This window comes from Pelodiscus sinensis, chromosome 7, assembly GCF_049634645.1.
Source record: "Pelodiscus sinensis isolate JC-2024 chromosome 7, ASM4963464v1, whole genome shotgun sequence".
NCBI classification, from domain to species: Eukaryota; Metazoa; Chordata; order Testudines; family Trionychidae; genus Pelodiscus; species Pelodiscus sinensis.
Genome location: NC_134717.1, coordinates 37,086,786 through 37,103,713, shown reverse-complemented (window position 1 = coordinate 37,103,713; position 16,928 = coordinate 37,086,786). Strand labels below are relative to the sequence as shown.

General features: G+C 38.7%; 1 protein-coding gene across 3 annotated transcripts in view; it reads right to left on the bottom strand.

Annotated features, from left to right (window-relative positions):
• Nucleotides 1-7,376, bottom strand: part of CSRNP3 (cysteine and serine rich nuclear protein 3) — a 75,698-nt gene extending 68,322 nt beyond the window's left edge. For 2 of the 3 annotated variants that reach the window (XM_075933521.1, XM_006124796.4), the window contains exon 1: nt 5,257-5,403. The gene's annotated coding sequence lies outside the window, so the exon portion shown is untranslated. Of the gene's footprint in view, nt 1-5,256; nt 5,404-7,140 lie in introns of those variants that run through there. The other variant, XM_006124795.4, reaches the window with a different exon arrangement.
• Between the last annotated feature and the right edge of the window lie 9,552 nt (nt 7,377-16,928).

Here is a 16,928-nt window from a genome sequence, read left to right as displayed (position 1 = left end):
GTGGGTAAAAAAAACTTTTTCTACTTACAGGGAAGGCTGATGCTTTCATCCAGGTTGAATCACATAGAACTGGCAATCATAGTCAAGAGGACATTCAATGGCATATTTATTGGAAGCTACAAGGACAAACCAGCTTGCATTATAGAAAGCAACAAGAGGGAAAAAACAGCATGGAACTAAGGATGTTAAATATATTGACTAAATGACTAATCGAATAATTGATGCATTTTGCATCAACTATTCAATTAGTCGATAGGCTGTTCTTCCTTTGAAGTGTAGCAACAGCCCTACGGGGATTCCAGCTGATCCTGAGCGCCACGCAGCACTGCTGCTTTGAAATGCTGTGTGCAGCCTGACGCTGGGCTCCCTGTGACATTTCCAAGTGGCAGTGCTGCACGGAGCTCCATATCAGTGGGGGAGTCCCCAGCTGATCTCAGGCTCCACGTGGCACTGCCACTTTGAAACGCCGCGTGCAGCCTGGGGACACCCCAGCTGGCCCTGAACTGCACATAGTATTTCAAAGCAGCAGCGCCACATGGAGTCTGGGGTCTGGCCCCAGGCTTAAAGCGGCACTGCTGCTTTGAAGTATCCCCTTCCTCCCTCCTCTTGCTGCCTCTTTCTGAGAGAGGAAGCAAGTGGGAGGGAAGAGACTAGCATCTGCTTATCAGATAGTCGACTAGTCCTTCGCATCCCTACACAGAACCACATCCATCAGACTTCATAATACCTTTCCTTACAACTGTGCCAATGGACTTTGAGAATACATTTCACAAGATGACTGGACCATAAAACTGAGACAGAGAACCCCAAATTATCTTTCACCTAAAATGACAAAGGAACAAAGCATTTTGGATATTGTGGGAGATCCTGATCATAGCAGGAGTCATCTTGGATGAAGGTGTAAAAATCTTACCTTGACCCAATATTATAGTTCTGTTAAGTCTTAATCACTAGAAAGTTTTTCAGTTTTATGTTTGTAATCATTTCTGATTTTAATCCCTTATACTTGAATTCACTTAACATCTATCTTTTTGATGAAGTAAATGTGTTTTATTGTTATTCTAAATCAACCCAGTACTGTGTTTAACTTGAAGTGACTATTAATTCCAGATAAAACAATAAGCTTCTGTACTTTTGTCTCTTTAAAAGAGCAATGGATCTTGTTACTCCTCTCCTTGTTACTCTAAATATTCCAGGAGAGTGCTGGAAATTTCAGGGCAGATGGTTTGGGAAATCAGGGCTGGGAGTGTTTGGGGGTCACTTGGCTAGTAAATGTTGAACGTTTCTAAATCAGGACTCTCTGGTCCAGCAGGGTCACGTATGTTCCTGAACCAGAGAATCCCGGTGGACGACCAGCGGCCGGGAGCCCTGCCAGTGGCCAGGACCCAGCCATGCTGGCAGAAGGGGTACCACAGCCAGGAGACCTACCGTGGGAGTCCAGTTGGATCAGAGGAAGAGGGGCCAGCGCAACAGAGACTCTGGGAGTCTGGAAGCCTGGCAGGCTGGTATGACAGCAGGCTCCGATGGGTCTGGTAGGGAAGTGGAGCCAGAGGCTGGGAGCCCTGCCGCAGGAGTCCAGCTGGGCTGGTGGCAGGGGGGTTGACATGGCAACAGGCTTTGGTAGGGCCAGCAGAGCTGCGGAGCTGGTGACAGGGAACCTGACAGGGCTGAAAGCAGGCTCCAGCAAGGGTCAGTGTGGCAGCTCTGCTGTGGCTGCAAACCCAGCTGGGCTGGTGGCATGCAGGGTAGCCAGCTGGAAGGCCAGCAGCCAGCCAGGAGTTGAGCCGGGGTGGGGGTCTGGTGACAGGGGCGGGGCCAGAATTGACCTCCCCTATTCCAGCAAACTCCCTCATTAAGGACCGGTCAGCTCCTAAGGATGCCAGACCAGGGAGGTCCAATCTGTAGTAAACAAAGCTGATGGAGAGCATAGTGTAGCTCTGGTATAACAAACAGGCTCCTGGAGTCACATTTGCTAAAAATGGGTTGTTCACCATACAGACCAAATCACCGTATGTTGGAATACTGGCTGGATGCATCAGACCGTGAGTTACAGCAGCAGAGCTTTTTCAGGCACTGAGGACAAGTGATGGTACAACCGCTAACTGATACGGGTGGGACCCTAAAATACGACATGGAGCAGGGGAAATAAAAGCTACATTATTTTTGCTAGGGTCATTTTAATCTGGTAAATCATTTTTGCTAGTTGTGTATTCTTGTAAATAGGTCATTTTTGTCTTCTAGCTATATTCAACCATCCTTCAAAACCAAGAGCAACACTGCAGAAACGAGATAACAATAATCTGAGTTCACTTAGTAAGACTGTTCAAATGGAAACAAAATTGTATAAATTTTATAGTGTTCCATGATATTTTGCTGAGAGGATGGCACACTTACAATACAATCTGTCTCGACTTTATAACTGTTTCAGAGTGGTGACAAAGATAGACGTCTGACAGACAACGAGACAATTTATCTTTCAAAAAGCTTTACCAATCTCACAAAAGATTACACCTGTCTCACTTCAGCATGATCTGCCATCTGTTCCTTCAAAGAGATAAGTGCTTAAACGTCAAGGTTCTGTTATTAGAAGTATCTTTTGAGAACAAGAAAGAGTTTTATACACAGCAAATTCATTTAGTGCTTTGTTAAGGAGAACATACCCATTTTCAGGGGGCAAGCATTCTAACAAGTAGAGACAATCTCCAATAAATATTATTTTAAATGAGGTGTATTTAAAAACATAGAAAAATGTAATTATGATGCACCTTAAATTTGTCTTTTAGCTTCTGAATGAATCATTACATTGTAAATTATTCTTTCATTAATCCATCTATCTGGTAAAATAACATAGATAGTTCTAAATAATAGTGGTTTCCTCTTTTTGTTAAATAAACCAGGCCAAATTTCTAGACAAAGGAAGATATTGAATAAAGTTATTTTCTTGTTTTATGAAAACCCATTATGAGACACTTTGCACCAGAGTCTGACCTCTTAAACACTGGTGTATGCAATGAATAAAACCACAAGAGTAAATGGTATTACAGTGAAAGCATAACTGAGATTAGAATCAAACATCCATGTTCACCACAGTATAATACTGGTATGAATAAAATACTGTATTCTATTGTGATTCTTAAAATGCTGTTTAGCTAGCATTCAAAATATAGATAAGCCAACTATCTCTTCACTAGGCCCAAATTATTAATGTAGAATATTTTGGAAACATCAAATATTATCAGCAAAACATGGCATTTCTGTGTACTCTACAAGTCACATAACAAAATCTGAAATCAATTCTTTCATTTTCTAAACTAACATGCAGAATAGGAATTAAATACCTAGTTTTTTAGAATATACAAGCACAATTTCTTTAGTTTGTAACCAAAGAAAGATGGTTTCACATCAATTTTCATATATGTGCAAAGGAGAGACAAATGTTATGGTTTCATTATAACTGTGAGGATGCTGTTCTACACTGATGCTCCTCTTGTAATTTTAGAGGAAGCAGTTAAATTTATATGAGTGTCTGTTTACTGTAAGTACTTAACCTCAAAATCTAATCTTAAAATCTATCAGTTTTGTTTTACACAAAAATGATAATTACATTACTAGATACAGCTTTATTTTTTCTGTTACTTCTTGTGCTACAGATTCTTTCACACTTACACAGTAACATTTGCCCTTTAAACAGGGCAAGTAACAACATAATTTATTCATCAGCAGTATGCTTCACATAAAGTGATGGTTGAATATACACAATATATTGGGAGTTCTTTAGAGCATATTTCTCAGTTCTGTTCATTAAAATATATGCACTACTGCCAAAGATTATTCAAAACATAATATGTAGTACAAAAGAGAAAGAAATTTCAGGACCTGATCCTGCATGGGTTCCAAATTGGCTTTGATAGGAGCTTCAGATGTAGATGCTGGGGTTTTCAAAGGTACCTCAGGGAGTCAGCTGCCCAACTTACACTGAAATTTAATGGGACTTGGGCACCTACCTTCCTAGATCATCTTTTCAGATCCCAGTGAGAATACTTTCAGGATTGGATTTTAACTGATGTATAGCACATAGTGATATAGATCTGGTACATATTCAGTTAATTTTTCCCTTTAAAAGTAAGATATTTTGTAAAAATTTACACTTCAGGCAGGATTCCTCTCACTTTACTCAGGCAAGTAGATCCTGATCTTGCAGTGCTTACTCATACAGCCACCTTAGGTTAGGACACTGAATAAGTACTATCTGTATGGCTGAATAAGGACTACTTACAGTTTACAAGACAAGAAAGACTGTACAAATCCCAATAAGCTAAGTCAGGACATCAGGATTTGTCCCTACATATTCTATTAGGATACTACACAAAATTAACTGTGAGAGTTCACCTGTTTTTAATCAAAGCAAACATATCTGAGCTCAAAGACTAATTAAAAAGTCATTATAAGTTTAATATATTATAATGAAAACAGGATCTGTGCCCAGAGAATAAATAAATTGCTGCCAGGAAACCACTAATGTTTGTTCAAAGGTAAGGTTTTCACTAATAAAACAGACAGTATAACAATAAATAAAAAGAAATTTCTCTCTACATTATATAATTAAAAGCACTATACATAGCATACAGAGAACTCTTTCCAAAATCAAGGTTTGTTGAAAGAAATTTTTAAATTAAAAAAAATCTCATTTTATATTAAACTAAAACAAAACAAAAAAACAAAACAAAAAAACCAACACCAAAACCCCATGATTTCTTTGATGACTACACAGCATTTGCACTTAAATTTTTATCAGTAACGATGATGGGGATTTCTACATTTTTCAAAGAAACACCAAGAAATAGAAAAATGATTTCCAAACTTAAAAAACAAAAAAAGGCATTGAAAATCCGGCTAAACAAGAATCACACAATGACTTTGATTTATCTTACAATTTAAAAACTGCACATCCATCCAATTAAGAATGGTTTTCCCTTTCTTCCTCCCATAGGTTAAGAAGGTAGAGAAATATTTCAGAGATGATTAAATACCATTAAATCAAATTAGAGTTTATTACATTTAAAACATTTAAACTTTGTTAGGAGAAATTAGGAGAAAAGCAGCATATATTTAAGGCAACAAAGTATGAGTATTTCACCTGAAGCATCACAGAAGAAGAATAAGAACTCCAAAACCAAAGCAACAAATGCAAACCAATTAAACTTCATGTATGAATCAAAGCAAATTATGCAGAACCTATAATCTTTCGTCCCATACCTGTAGACAGTTTACTATAACTGTTGCAGAAAAGCAGTAAGAACTTCTTAAGACAGAAAACAAAAAGTCTGCTTCATTTTATGTCAGCTACAGACTGCTGCAGTACCCAGTATATTTTTTTCAGTCAACTGTTACAGCCTTCCACCAGCCTGGTGACCTTTGAACTCCTCCCCCCCCCCCCCCCTTGCAGTTAAAGCTACTGTGCTTGTCTCATTTACATAAGGCTGGTGAAGGCCTGCCAGCAACAAAAAGGGAATGCTGGGTAAGAAATTGTAGAGCTGCAGTTCTGCCGGAATACCTGAATCACTGGAGAGCTGGGAGTGGGGGTGGGGAGCAGAAAGAAAAATCTATTGCCACTTACATACTGATAACTCAAAAGCATATTTCCTATTGTGATTATTAGGAGGTAGATGTTTTAATTCAAGTATATTAAGCATCCACCAAAAAACAAAATCTAGTCGGAGCAGCTAGTTTCCAAGGAGACCATAACAGTCAAATACTTCATTTAAATACATGTTGAAGGCAGACAAGCAATTCTCAGCAACTGGCCTCTGCTTCTTAAAATACAGTTCCCAGATGTTTTATTTCAAAAAGCGTCTATTTCAATATGGTATTTTGAAAATCATGAGTTTAATGCAGACTCACCTTGTTTCAGATACCTCCATATGAATTAGCATCAGATACAATTGCAACAGTATTAATGTAAGGAGGCAATGTTCAGAATGGTTCACAATTATTGATCATTAGTATAATTAATAATCAGTGATAAAATGACTGCTAATCTTGGCCAAGTATAAATTTCAATCAAATGCTGTACCAAAAATGTGGATGCATGGATATTAAATTTTAAACCATTTGAACTGTTAATTTTAGAAATATATATTTCACTTTAAATAGTTAAATTTATATAAAAAATGGGGAAATGTTCACCTGGCTTTCGGAAGAGATTCAATGTTTTATTTTCTGCTTCTTTTCCTTCTTTACCTACAGACAGCATCCTCCCTATTCAAATGCTCAACTTTCCTATTGCTGAAATACTCTCTAGAAATTAGCAATTCAAATTCTTTCAGGATTTGTCACTATATGCATCTTATGCCTTTTAAAGTGGTGGAGTAATGAGAAAAACGCTACTGCAAAATCATTTAAAAATGAAGAAGTTTTAATAAGGCTAATCTCTAGACCACTAATATGGTAGAGAAACTCTGTATCTACACAGTGTATTAAGATGATCATAGGCCATTAGGATCTAAGGGATCATTTTTAAAAATAAAAAGTATTTCAACTATACAAATTAGTAACTGAAATTAATGTCTATTTGAAAAACGGAAAGTAAAATATAATCCACCTTGTTAACACTGTGAGAATTTCTTGAATGCGGTTTCATAATGAATCATTCATGTTTATATGTATATTTATATTTCTAAAAGCACCATTTTAAAGATACTCCAGAAAAAAACACTATAAAAATCCACGCTTATTGTTATATTCCAAAATTAATAATTTTTTAAATAAAACAAATGGTGATGCAACACATTTCCTATAAAAATATTGAGCTTAAAGAAATAGCAGAATAATGGATATTGCTATTAAATATGTTATAATATTTCTGTACTGGCAATAGATCCATTTTAGTATTAATTGTACTTTTACTAATTACACAGTTTTCACAGATAAATTAAGTTTGATGTAGAAATACAGTAAAATATGTGTACAATAAATCTGATGATAGTACTTAATTTATTTATCTAAATATCAAAATTATGTATATCACGCAAACTACACCTTTCCAAATGCAATAAAATGTATTTCTAAAAAAAAAGGTAGCCAAAGCACTGATTAAACTCAAAACACAGAAGCATTTTAATAATCTATAAAATAACTGACCTGTTCAAATTGTTGTTTTTCCAATCCATGCACTCTTTTTATTAATTAGGAACCAAAATAGATTGATTATCATTTTATAACATATGACATATTCACTGTCTTCCTACTTCCAACAGAATCTTCTTAAATTTCCCAGCACTGTGTTTTATTGCTGGTACCATATGCTTTATTGTTCAGCGACAAGAGCTTCACTCTGCACAAAGACTCATTACCTACTGCTTGCTGAGCAGCTTCAGTCTCACTGAGGCTGCCTATGTGATCACATGGGAGTTTTGTCTGAGAAAACCAGGCATGCCACTGATTTCACTATCTATGGATATTTTTATCAGCTGAGGTCTACCATGAGGAATGAATAACAAATGATAAAGCTTCTTTAACTCATTAAGGCAGCAAAAATTATGAAAATCTCCTCTCAACCTTTTTTTTTTTTTTTTTTTAAAGATGGAATTCTGGAGTTTTTAAAAGTAAATTATAAATTTTTGTGGTGATAATCTCACACAATGTTATGCCTCATATATTGTAGTATACATTTATATGAATGTTCTAAAGAGATAATATTCCTGTTTACTGTTATCTTGGCATAAAACTTTATTAAACACTTAGGCTGACAATATTTATCCCTTTGTGGAGATCAGAGCTACTGAATAAGTATCTTCCTCCAAAAGCGACACCGTAATTTAAACATGTATCAGCAGTCAAAGGCCTGATCCTGCAACAATCCTTACCCATGCAACTAGTCTGAATGATTTCAAATAGGACTATTCAAGTGAGTAAGGATTTAAGTAAAGTTTTCAAATCAGGTCCTGACTCTGAAGTCTTCATAATGAAGGCAATTTATAATTTAATCTACTTTTTATGGTACCCAGTTATTGTATTTTAGTCATAAACATAAATATATATACACAAACAAAAACAAAGTATGCATATTTGTTATTTACTTTGGCCATTTGGTTATAGCATTTTACATCAAGCTGAAACTTACATTTTAAAAAATAATGAAAGCACATACATGAAAAAAGATAAATGGTTAATGAGTGTTCTTAACATTATTATTACAGAGGATTAATTTTAGAACCTAATTTCTACTTAAAAAAGAGTAAGAGACATTCTCACTCTGTATAATTTAAAATGTTAACATAGTACTTATAACAGAATTCCTCAACTACTAACTTATAAAAAATTAATCATGATATCTACAGTGCAGAGGTGCAAGTTTTCTATAAAAGTAGTGCATTAACTCTAGAATTATTTACTGCACTTAGAAAATATATATGGTAAACAGGATGATTTCTACACATGAAAAATATCTACTTGTTCTCCTTTTCAAAACTCCCTCTTTAGAATACATAATTATCAGCTTGTTGCTCATTGAAGGCCCAATGTTCTTACTGAAATCAATAGAAGTTTTGTGATATAATCCCGTGGAAACAATACTGGGCCCGCCTATGAACACTGACAATCATGGATCTAATCTTTCCGACGCTAAAGACAATGAAGTCAATGGTGAAGCCCCCATTGATTCAACAGCATCAGGAACAGGCTCACCTTGTGATAAACACAAACCTAAAGCAATAGAACCAAGCGGCAGCCTCTATTTGTGAGTAATAATGAAAACTCAAGCAGAATCATGTTTAAATACACAAACAAAATAATCTGTATATCTAGTTTAATAAAAAGCATCCACATACATAAATTTTACTGCCATTTACATACTGTGTGATTAGCTGTTTGAAAGATAAGATTTGCAGGGATATGACCCAAATTTACTAATGACTAAAATAAATTAATCTGATGATGAATTGAGTGCAAATCATATTTTCTTTAAAATCAGAATTCCATTGTCTGCATTAAAAAAAAGCCACCATTTTGATACAGTAACACCACCATACCTAAAGAAAACGGCTGAGCATCCTTCAAGAGCTCTAAAGCAGGAAACACCATAGCTGTATTCATTAATAAGTAGAAATGGAGGCAGACTGCACAGGTTGCTAACGAACAGCTGGTTTAAGATACAGCTATGCCTATTTTTCCCTCTGCTAATACAATTGCTGATGTCATGATGGTAGTGTAGAGAGAAATAAACAAAAGGCAGACATTTTTGCTGCTGCATCAGTAGGAAAACAGAAAAATAAAAAGATTTTGTAGGAGGAAGAGAACAAAAGAAAAAACAAAAAGAAAAATTATTGTCACATTTCCTAGGGAACATTACACAAAACGGAATTAAAAAAAAAACAAAAACTAACAGGAGGCCAGACCAAAAATAATTAAGAAACATAAACAATTAAATATTTTAACAGGAAAAAGTTGCTTCAGCAAAAGAACAATAGCAGCAAGCTGTCTTAACACCACACAAAATACATAACATCAGTCAACCCTTTTTGTCAGATTGCAAAAAATCCCTTTGTGCTCAACAATGGGATTTCTCAATAAAGATGCTAAAAACTCTGACCCCTGTAGTAACGGGTGAGGGAGGCTAGAAGGGAGAAAGGCCCCCTCTTGATTCTACAGGACCTATCTGAATGTTCATTGGCTTTGGAAACCTGGCATTCCTTGTTACACCATGGCAGATAAGCTCCAATGAGAGTTGCCAGTTTTCTGATTACAGAAAATCAAACATCCTTTCCCCACCCCATCTCATCCTTCCTGAGGCCCTACCCTACCCCTTCTTCAAGGCTTCACCCCCCTTCCCTCCAATCACTCAAATCCTGTGTCTCCATCACTTGCTCTCTACCCTTGCCCATTTTCACTGGATTAGGGCAGGAGTTTGGGGTACACCAGAAGAATGTGGGCTCTGAGGTTTGTGAAGGGTTCCAAGCTGGGGCAGGGTGTTGGGGCATAATGGGATAAGGTCTCCAAGTGGGGGTGTGGGCTCTGGAGTAGGGCTGAGGATAAGCAGTTGAAGACATGGGGAGGGGGTTCTGACCTGGAGATGGGGTTCAAGAAGGGGTGGAGGCTCTGGGCAGTACTTATCTCAAGATGCTCCCAGAAGTGCTCAACATATCCCCATGGCCCCTAGTTTCATTGGTGGCCAAAGAGGCTCTGATTGCTTCATTACCCACAGGAGCCACCCCTCTAGTTCCAATTGGTCATGGTTCACAGCTAATAAAGAGTTGTTGTAGAGCTTGCACTTGGGACAGGGACAACGAGCAAGAGCCTCCCTGGCTACCCCTGTGCCTAAGAGCGGCAGGGTCATGCTGCTGCTTCCTAGAAGCTGCATGAAGCCAGGGCATGCAGGTAGTCTGGCTTAGCTCTGCTGCAACGTCAAATGGAATTTTAAAGGCCCAGTCAATAATGCTGAAAGTTTCCAGATTCTGCATTTTGCTTTGGAACATTTACACTGCATAGGAACACTGCTACAAACATTGTTCTTCTGCATAGAAGCTGTGGCAAAAACTATCAATACAGGGATGGATGTGATTTTTATGGCTTGTGACTGGTCAGGAAACCTTCAATGTGTGGGGATTATTTCCACCATGGGAGGGAAATGACTATTTATCCTAGTCTATATCTATTGAATACACACACTTCTAAACAGATATTATATAGCAAAAGCATAACACACCTTACAACTCAATGTCACTTCCAGAATTCTCAAAATCGGCCATATATTACAATCTACAGTTTATTGGTGTGTAGCTGCTGTGGGGCTCTGCTTTTCGCACCTAATATCTTAGTTAGATATTCAACCCAAGCTGTCATTCAGTGTTACCCTGCCCCTTAGTCACATGGGTTCAGTTGCCAATCTGAACAACCTCTAAGGTAGGGCTGAGCCACAATGTTAAAGAAAGACCAATTTGCAGCTCAGTACTTATTTATTCTACTGGTTGGATCCTGCACTGGAGGCTGTAATCATGGAAAGCCCCAAATGCAACAGAAATGCCACATTTCCATTCTATGGGGGAAACAGAGAAGCTGCATAGTTGAACTCTCTGTAAGAGCATGGTGTTAGAAGAGAGAGAACAATCCAGTGGAAGCAGTTCTGGTGGTGGCTGGAGAGCCCTGACCTGGGGAGCCTGACCCCAGGAAGCCCCAACAGCAGAATGAGGAGCCCAGGCTCCAGGAGTTTTGTCTGGGCCAGTGGCAGTGGGGCCAGCTGCAGGATGGGGAGCCCTGGCCTCGGGAGCCCCACAGCCCAGAGAGGAGCCCAGGAGTGGGACTGGTGGCCAACAGGGGAGCTTTGACCTCCCCTGGTCGGTCTGCCTTGGTCTGGCAAAATCCCTGGCTCAGGAACTCTCAGGTTTCTAGCTGCCCAACCAGGGAGGTCTAGCCTGTACTACCACAACTTTGAAATTAATGACTATTCAGATAAATGGATTGAGACAACAAAAACCAAGATTAAAAGTGAACCTTCAACTGCATTTTTCATTTTGTTTCTAACTTTTGAAAATACATTTCCCACATGTTTTCTCCTTTCCTATCTGTCACAGACTGATTTTCCCAACCTGGACTGCAAAGAATAGAGGAGACATTCTATACTGTGATATTTATAACAACAATGCAATCAGCAGTCCCTTCCATGATTGCCTAATCTAGGACAGGCTTTAGGGAGGCCATGTGATATTATTTAAACAGCAAAGTGTCAGGACCGGGGTGTGGCAGTATAAACCTAGTGGTTGGGTTGGATTGGTCTTACCTAATGGTCAGAGTCAGAGTCTTTGTGCTGGGATTAGAGGGAAAGAATCAGAACCCAAGGATCAAACAAGAGTCAGTCTGGAGCAGCAGCCAGTCAGGACATCTCTCAGTTTTCAGACAACTTCCTAAGCCTCCTGGTTTAAATAATATGGACAAGCCAATTGATAGGACTGGCCTTCATCCCATGTCAGGATCGTCATGGTTTGTGCCTTAGAAATGGATCAGTTTTCTGCTAGCTCCTCACGACCAGTAATTCTGGATGAGCAGGCCAGTGGTGGCCAGGGTATAGAAGGCTACTTAAGAATCTGTAGGGCCTGAATCTGAGAACCATGAGCTCTTGTACACAGATTAGAAATATTCATCCCTACACCAGTGCTAGCTTTAGGACAGAGGGAAGCAGTTTACACCTTCCTTTTTCACATGCTATCAGAAGCAGGTGTAGCCTGACACAGATTAGCACCTTTCTAACTTGTGCCTCTGCTGTAGTAGCCTCTATGGGTCATTGCAGTGACACAGAACTGCTGGACCACAGGCTCTGGCCACTGTTAATCTTGCTCTTTGTATTACCTTGACACGTGTCCAGTGCCATGGCCTCTTGTGGAGGATCATGGAACCAAAGGCGTTACCTCTGTGACTTTTGCAAAGATCATTTGCACCAGAGTTTACTCCCACAAAGGGTCTGGTAGCTCTTTTGTACTGGTCATGTGGCCACAGAGCAAGAGTCACCTCTCCAAGCTGAGTTCAGACAACATGAAAGACAGAGAGATACACATGGTCTCCACAAAGAATCAATATATTCATTACACCTAAGCCCTGCTTCTTGTCTACCATGACGGACACTTGCAGAGACTATTGGAAGTGTCACTTGCCTAGTGACCAGTTAAAGACTGACAATAGGTCCCAGAAAAACAACAGCTATGTAAAAATATTAATTGAATTAAACATTAAAATTAAGTTATACATTATCACACACTATTTTTTGTTATTGTTGTTTATGCTGTGATTCCTGAACACAACACAAATTTTAATTATGTTTACTTAACAAAACATAAGGGCTATTTCCTATCTCAAATCAATTCAGGTACCATAAATCAAAACAAAACTGCTCCTCCCGTCAGTCTGATATCTGAAGATGCGTCTACACTGAAGGGCTTATCTTGAAATAAGCTACACAAATTGAGCTACGTCAATTATGTAGCTTATTTCGAAATTGAGAGCATCTACAAAGCACTTATTTTGAAATAGAGCACTCTTCCTCCAACTTCCCTTACTCATACAATGAGGGTTACAGGAGTTGGAGTAAGAAGTCCTCCAGCTTGAAAGTATTTCGACATTATTTCAAAATAACTGCCTGCTGTGTTGATGCAGACAAAGTTATTTCAAAATAACGCTAGTTATTTCAAATGTATGTTTCTGTGTAGATGTACCCTGAGACAAATGTAAAGGGAGATAAGAACTGTATCCAGCAAACTGCAAGTGAAGCTGTATGAGCTTGAAGAGCTATCATACTCAAAGAACAGATACTCTTCTGTAAACAAACTTTCTGTTTTCTCTCACATGCTTCCTAAAACACAAGTGGTTAAACTGCCAGAATAGTGCAAGTTAGCTACGTGGCAGGTGTACTACTGTACTGAGTGACACAGAGTAGGTGACAAAGAAGTTACTAACTGCTGCAGCATCAGATAATGAAATTAATTACTTAAATGAATACATGAATTCTGACTGTAGTACGGCCAGGAGAAAAATATGGAAGTTTATTCCTTCTCTAGTCATTATGCAATCACCTGAATGGACCGAGTTTAAAAATTACATAAAGTAGGCATGAAGGAAATAAAAGGTACATCCTCTTCAGAGCCACCCATATATGACTTTTGAACCCTACTTGGCTTCATGAAACACCCAGAATTCTAGTCGAGTATGTTATCTGTCTACAAATGATCATGTTAGTTTTGTTTTAAAGATGCTGTTTTGTTTAAAGAAAGACTTTGAAAAAAGACAAATACATTTAAAAAAGGGACTGCCTAACCCATGCCTTATCCACTTCATAAGCCAGCTCCATGCTCCAGCTAGTTTCCATGACAGCTCAGATATCACAGTATAATGCATGCTGGGGAATCATTCAGAGCTACACAGCAGGGATGAACATTGCAGGACCTAAAAAGATGAACTACAAAGGCAGTTTTCAGTTAATAATGTACATGGTCCCCTCAGCATGGCTGCTGAACACATCTTGTTCACCAAATGCTATCCATTTCTTTCAAATCACCCCGCCAAAACTCATTTCTGCTATAAATCCTTCTTATACAAAGTTTCTCTCCAATAATCTCTCTCTCTTAAACTGCTGCCTGTGTTTTGTCTTGTTTGTATTAAATTATAATTCCTCTGGACAGGAACCATGTCTAATTCTATGTTCCTTAAAGTACCAGCGGACATTCATGAGGCAATAGAAATAAAACATCAGCTCACTGTGCATATTTTATATATAATTTTACATTTATTTATTTTATTTACTTTAACCATTAAGACATTCTTTTTCAATTTTTCAGATACTTTTTTTCTTTATTTAGCTAGCTTTTCTGAATCCCCCTCACCCCCCTCCACACACACGCCGATTCATATGGGAACGTTGCCTGCTATTTCCCTTCATCAGGAAGTGAAGGAAAAGTGCAATTTTCTGTATTCCTCACTCTGGCTGGGGAGCACAGATGGCAGACAAACCTATGCCTGCCCCACCCAAGGGACATGCACCCCCTCTCCCGGCTGTGCCTGCTGGAGCTGCAACAGCCATGGAGAGTCACTTCTCACCAGGCCCCAAGCTGCTCCAGTAAGAGGGGGTTGGGACAATCCTCTCCTCCTGGGGAAGCCTGCATACTGAACCCCTCATCGCCAGCCCCACTCCAGAGAAATGATTTAAATGAAGCATGTGCATTCTCATTTTGTTTTCCAAAAAACAAAAAGTAATTGACGGAAGGGCCCGAACAATGCCTTGAACGCTTTCCTATTATAAAAACTAATAAAAGGTTGCATTGGGAGCATGGTTGCTCTTTATGTTTAATGTAGCAATAGAAAAAAAGCTTAAATAATCTAAGTATTATAGATTTTAAGATAGATCTGGTGGAGTCAGGTGACTGAACATAGAAGGCTTCTAGCCTGTCCCCCACACAGCCCATGTCACACAGCCCATGTCACACACATAGCCTTTTTCTCCATCTACTGGTTTATGCTCCAAACAGATATCTTATTCAAAAACCCAAACACAAAACAGTTCTTCCACCCAACAGGGGTGCCATTTATTGGGGGCTGGGAGGCACTAGGCCCCCTCCCGAGCTTGAACCCCTGGATTTCCTGGTTGAGGTCTGCTTGAAGTTGCATGACCTGACTCTAGAGGTAGTTCTTAAAAGCAACAGTTTGGTCTGGCTGCAACTTTGCCTTTGGGGCAGGGAGTTTGTTCTAAAAAGAGGGAGTGGCAGGGTGATTAAGAATAACAAAGGGCTGGTTATTTAGGTAATTGAAGAATCTCTAGACATCATAAAAACATTGCCAAATACTCCACTTAAAGGATGGAGGGTGTGTGTGTGGGGGGAGAGATATAGGAATGAGTGTTGTGCTGCAGGGATCTCCATTTGAACCAATGCCCTTAAACTTCTCATAAAAACGTTCTTGAAAAAGGGGTCAACAATGACTAATCCAAAGATGATTGCAAAGAGTTCCAAAGGGATATCACAAAACTGGGTGACTGGACAACACAAGGGCAGGTGGAATTCAGTGTGATAAGTACAAAGCAATATAGATGATGATAAGTGCAGAGTAATGCAGGTGGTAAACTTGTGGAACTCTTTGCCAAGAGATGATGGAAAGGCCCAAATTTTAGCAGGGTTCCAATAAGAACAAAATAAGTTGAAGTAGGATAGGTTCATCAATGGCTACTAGCCAGAATGGGCAGAAAAAGTGTGCCTCACTTCGGTTTTCCAAAGCTGGGAATGGGCAACAGGATGGATCATGATGATTGTCTGTTCTATTTATTCCTTCTGAAGCACCTGGCATTGGCCACTGTTGGAAGACAGGATACAGGGCTAGAAAGACCTTTAATCTGACTGAGTATGGCCATTCTGGCATTTGTATATAGAGCTGAAATGTATGTGCGCCCTTGCTGTAAGCCACTAGACCCCATTCCCCTTCCAGAGCTGAGAGCGAGACCAGGAGTCCTAACAGGATCTCTGTCTCACTCCAGAGTTAGTAACAAAGTAACTCCCATGCTCTCACTCTCCCTTCCCCCCATCAAGGCATAAACAGATTGCCACTCCCACCCCCCAAATTTGAAATGGCATCCCTTCCACCCAACCTCAGCTACAGTTCCATAGGGCTTTTCTCCTTTGCAACTCTCAGTCTCTTTTGTTTCAGGGCCTACTGTCTTCCTCCTGCTGTTCCTCATTCATCCTTCAGACCTTCAACTTGGGACCTACCCTTCTCCAGAGAAGCCAGTTATCTATATGCAGATCTCTTTGGGACACTATCTTATTTTCACAACAAAATTGTGACCGAGAAGAAGCAGAGCCAATTAGCATAGTTCTTTCACTCAATATGAGTGAGTATATCCATTCTTAGTTAATTTACAAATTGATAGTCACTGTATAAATAGAATACACCCTGATGTGGAGTAATACACACTTTTATGTTATTACAATATTATTATTTATTTGCCTACCATACATGCTTATCCGGGGCAACTTAGAGTATGTACGTAGTACTATACTTAAGCACAAGTATAAAAAAGGTTTACAAGAAAGAGCAAAGAGTTGTGCTTTTTGTCATGATTGAACAATTCATGTCTGATTGTTCTTAAAACAATATTAAACTTGATACTTTTATAACATTAATTCAATTAATATCACTTTCTTTATACAATATGATAGTAAGCTACAGATGCAGAAGAAAGCACATCTTAAATGTACAGTACCTATGCTAACGTAACACTATATTGTAGCTATACTATGTCATATTATAGCAATAATAATAAACATACATCACATTATTATGATTATAGATTGTTATTGTGTACTGTAGCTGTTTTACATCGGAGACGCTCCCAATAAGAGCAACAGTTGCGTAAGAGCAACAAAGCTAAAAGAGCACTGATCTCTTGCTATTAACAAACA